This window comes from Otolemur garnettii, unplaced genomic scaffold, assembly GCF_000181295.1.
Source record: "Otolemur garnettii isolate 467f Iridium unplaced genomic scaffold, OtoGar3 scaffold00001, whole genome shotgun sequence".
Taxonomy (NCBI): domain Eukaryota; kingdom Metazoa; phylum Chordata; class Mammalia; order Primates; family Galagidae; genus Otolemur; species Otolemur garnettii.
In genome coordinates, this window is record NW_003852396.1 from 32,495,059 (window position 1) to 32,499,517 (window position 4,459).

Genomic DNA, 4,459 nt, shown 5'->3' on the forward strand with positions numbered 1-4,459 from the left:
AAGGCATATGACTATTATTTTGACTTTTGCGTCCACTTTTATCATCCTGAAGATTTCCGATTTAGAATGTCTTGGCTACATTTGTTTCTAATCATTCTCTTCATAAATTCTATAGATCACTTCAAAAAAAGTATTAAAATTATATCATTACTTCCTACATTTGAAATATCTTAGAATTCTGGCACCAGGTGATCCAGTCAGAAGGAAATTATTTTATTCAAATAATTTATTCAGCAACTTTTCTATTCAGGCTAGAAGAGTTGTCCAATTTTGCATGTTAAAGCCAAGACTTAGAGAAGTTAAGTATCTGTGCAAGATAACAGAGGTAATATATAGTAGAGTTGGGATTGGTAACCATGTTTTCTTTACATTGAGGCAAAGCAAAGTACACCTCATTCTCCGGAAAGATTTTGAGCTAAATTGCAATCAAAGAGAAATTTGAGCCTTGAAATGAAATGAAATAAAATAAAATAAAATAAAGCATTTCTTCGTTTCCTTTGCTTCTATTGAAATGTAGTCAGAAAAGCCTTGGGCAATAAACACATGGGGTTTGTTTCCTCAAAAGAGGAAAATCTACAAGACTAGACAAGATTTCATACAAGAGTGGCTGTACACCCCTCATGAAGCCTGTTAAGAAAATGTATCAATCTCTCTTGGTTACCATACACCGTCTCCTAGACAGAATACTTAACACATGAAAGTTTAAACAAAAATACATAGAGAAAGATTCCCACAAAATCACCATCAACTGTAACTGCCCAAAACCCCTGTGTCTCATTTAATTGTAGAGAAATAAGAAAAAGGAACTAAACAAATAAGTTAATTTATAACATTCAAACCTAAAATGAGCATTCTAATGGGAGAACAGAAATGAAGCGAGGTCAATAGCAAACAGAGCACTGGAGGAGACCCTGAACTTATTTTGTTTGTTTCTTTGTTTGATTTGTTTTGTTTTGCAAATGACCCAAACAAAACTTGGATAAATAAGCTGAAAACCATAAATGGATTTCAGATAATATAGCTAGAAGAACCTATAAAGGAGAAAGAATATAAAAAATACTGGAAAAAATTGAAACTATACAAAGTTATGTTTGAAAAAATCAGGAAGCAAAATCTCAGGAAATACAATAAAATAGACAACAACCTTGGAAAAACCAAATGAATTTGAAAGAGCAAAAACTCTGTGAAATTATATTTTGAAAATGAATAAGAGGACAGCTTTTTGAGATAAGGGAGCTGGTAAAAACCAGAGAATACTGAAAAGAATAAATAAACACATAGAAATAATGGGCACAATGTAATAAATATTTCAAGAAACAAAACAAGAAAAATGAGAGACATGCAAAACAAATAGAAGAGAAATGGTAAAGAAACTACAAGAAAGATAATAATTGATACTAAGAAATTTCTTAGAGCTTCGTATGAGGAATAATGTGTACCTTTATAGTAGAGAACAGAGCAAATAAAATAGAAATCATAAGAAACATTCTTCCAGAATGAAAATTGATTCTTAGGCATATATTGGCAAAGTTACTAATGACTAAAAATGATGAAAGAATAATATAAATGTAAAGGAATATTTTAAATTCAAGGAAAAGAAAATATTTTGAATCAAAGTTTCAAAATCTCAGACTTCTCCATGAAAAGAAGTTCTATATAATATTCACAGATTTTAAGGGAAAAATACAGAATCTAAATATTTTATATGCTTTGTATTCATCATACTGAAATTTATGTGTATTAAATTACATAATATAAGAAATATGTCTATGGATAATGGAAATGATAGAGGAATAAACAAAACAAAACAAAAAAACTGTGCATCAGTTGACAATGTTGAACTCAGGAGATAGACATATGTGACTGTGTTATAACAGTAATATACTCTCTATGTTTATATGTCATTTTACATAATGCTTAAAATAAATGGCTAATTAAAAAAATTAGAGTTAAAAAATCTATGAAAAAGTCTTTTCATTAGATGTGTAACTTATAATCTCCTCTAATAAACCTGTGACTCCCTCTCAGATGAAAATACACATTTTAGAGTTAAGTTTAGCTTTTTAAAAAATGATTACACAAAGAAAGTTTATAGATTTAATGTCTAAAGAAATAGATGTGGTGGTAATTCAGCCTCTTGTTGACGAACACTCATCTTTATGAAGTTAAGATTTACACATAATAAAGGTATCATTTAAAAAATTCTTATTAGGTGTTCTTATTTTCCAGTGAGGGGTCATAATTACTTTGTTATTTCATTCCACTGTATACCTGAGAAATATATATACCATGTAGCAAAGAAGTATAGTCGCATTGACTAATTATAATACTTTAAATCTGATAAACTTGATCATTTTTTGATATGATTATATATCATGTAAATTTGTTTAAATGATGTCAAAGAAATTTATTAACATTAGTCACTAAAATACAACAAGAATTCTGAGGACATCACACTGACATTTGAATTGATTATGAAGAGAGCAGGCTTGTGATGCCATTTATAAAATTGGGAGTAGGTTAGTAAAGACAGCAATCGTGGAGGTCAGTACTTTCCTGAATTCTGTAAAGGAAAGTTTCATTGTATTTTATCATTGTGGAAAAACTATCAGATTAGGCAAATAAAGGTATTTAATATAAATCATGACATGAATCAAAAAGGCTAATGTAAATTTACTGACCCTAGCCTAGAAAGGTCCTAGGTAAAATTATAAAAATAAAAATGTAATCTAGAATTTGTGTGTGTGCTGCTTTCACTGGGAAGAAGATCATCTGTGCTTAGAGAGGGTTTTCAGTGTTTTCTTCATCCGGCGGACCAAAAAAAAAAAGTTTTCTGTGCTTACAAAGTCGATATTTTGTTTAACCAATAATATCTAGCAATGAAATGAAAAAAAGATAAAGCAGAGTCCTAGGCATGGGTCAAAGAGTGATTACAGGTAAACACTGTAAATACTGAACTTTTTGTTTTATTTTCTCTTTCTTTTATTTTTCCTGATGTAGATTCTGGTGCTATTATTGCCTTTGCTGTTGGAGTGCAATTGAGGAATTGGATTGTGGTGTAGCAGTCCGCATTATGGCAACCCCAAACCCCAGCAATACACTGTTCTCCACATCCTATTTCACAGGTATATCTGGTTATCAAGAATTTCATCACTAGATTTCCAAACCATTTGTCTCCTCTACCTTGTTGGAATAATGGGCAGCTGCACCTTTCTGCATATTGTTAGAACAGACCTCAGGCTCTATGAGACCATGTACTGCTTCTTGGCCATGCTTTCACCTATGTAGGCATGTCCCATATCACTTTTCAGGGTTCTATGGTCCATTTCCAGGGAGACCCAGTTCAATATTTGTGTGATACAAATGTTTTTCATTCATACTTTCTCCTTCACTGAATCTTCTTGTACTCTTAGCCATGGCCATGAGATATCCAATCATTCTCACCCCAAAATTTATCACCAAGATTGGAATTGTATCGCTGCTCAGGAGCACTATTTCAATAATTCCACTTCTGGTCTGCCTGCCCTTTGTTCCCTTTTGTCACGCCCACAATCCTTTCTCATTCTTACTGTCTGCATCAGGACATGATCTGCCTTGCTTGTGCTGTCGCCAAGTTTAATGTTATATATGGGCTGGTTCTGATCAGTGTGCTGTGGGGTGTGGATTCTCTGGGTATTTTTGTGTCTTATGTTTTTATCCTCCGCTCAGTGTTAAAAATTGCTTCCTGTGACAGGAGGCTTAAGGCCCTCAACACATGTGTGTCCTATATCTGTGCTATGCTCATTCTTTATGTGCCTATGATAGGGCTATCTGTTATCCACTATTTTTGACAGAAACTTCTCTTCCCCCATCCACACCTTTATGACACATGTCAACTTATTGGTTCCACCAGTGCTCAATCCAATCTTTTATAGTGTAAAGACTAAGCAGATCTGCCAGTGAATACTTCACTAGTTATTCCCCCTGAAGATCAGAGCAATGATAGCATCACTACTAAGGTTGTAAACTCACAGTGATTTATCTGCTTTGGATATGTTGGAACCAGAGTTGCCAACTAAAGACCACTTAAAGAGCAGAAATAGAGCCAATGGAAAATCATAAAGAGGTTCTAAAGGAGCAAGTTGGTTTCCTCTGTGACTATACAGCTTCATGTCCTGTGATTCATAAATCCTTTCTATGACTACAAAAACAGTTTTTTTGGAAATCAGTTCTATTGATTCTCTCCTATATGTAATCCCAGAATTTATGCATGAAGTTTTTCTTGATTATACCAAATATATATATATATATACTTATATATATATTTGACATAGACAAATATACATACACATACATATATATGTATTCTATACTTGTCATAGAATTTTATACTACCTTTTAATTGTATAGTTGCTGTGTTTAATTCTACTTACTCTATTTGTCTTAAAGATGATGTGATTTTGAATTGATATAAAAGCAT

The 4,459-nt window shown here is 32.4% G+C and overlaps 1 pseudogene; it reads left to right on the plus strand.

Moving 5' to 3' along the window:
• The first annotated feature begins 3,073 nt into the window (after positions 1 to 3,073).
• On the plus strand, positions 3,074 to 3,954 carry LOC100945187 (annotated as a pseudogene).
• The last annotated feature ends 505 nt before the right edge of the window (positions 3,955 to 4,459 follow it).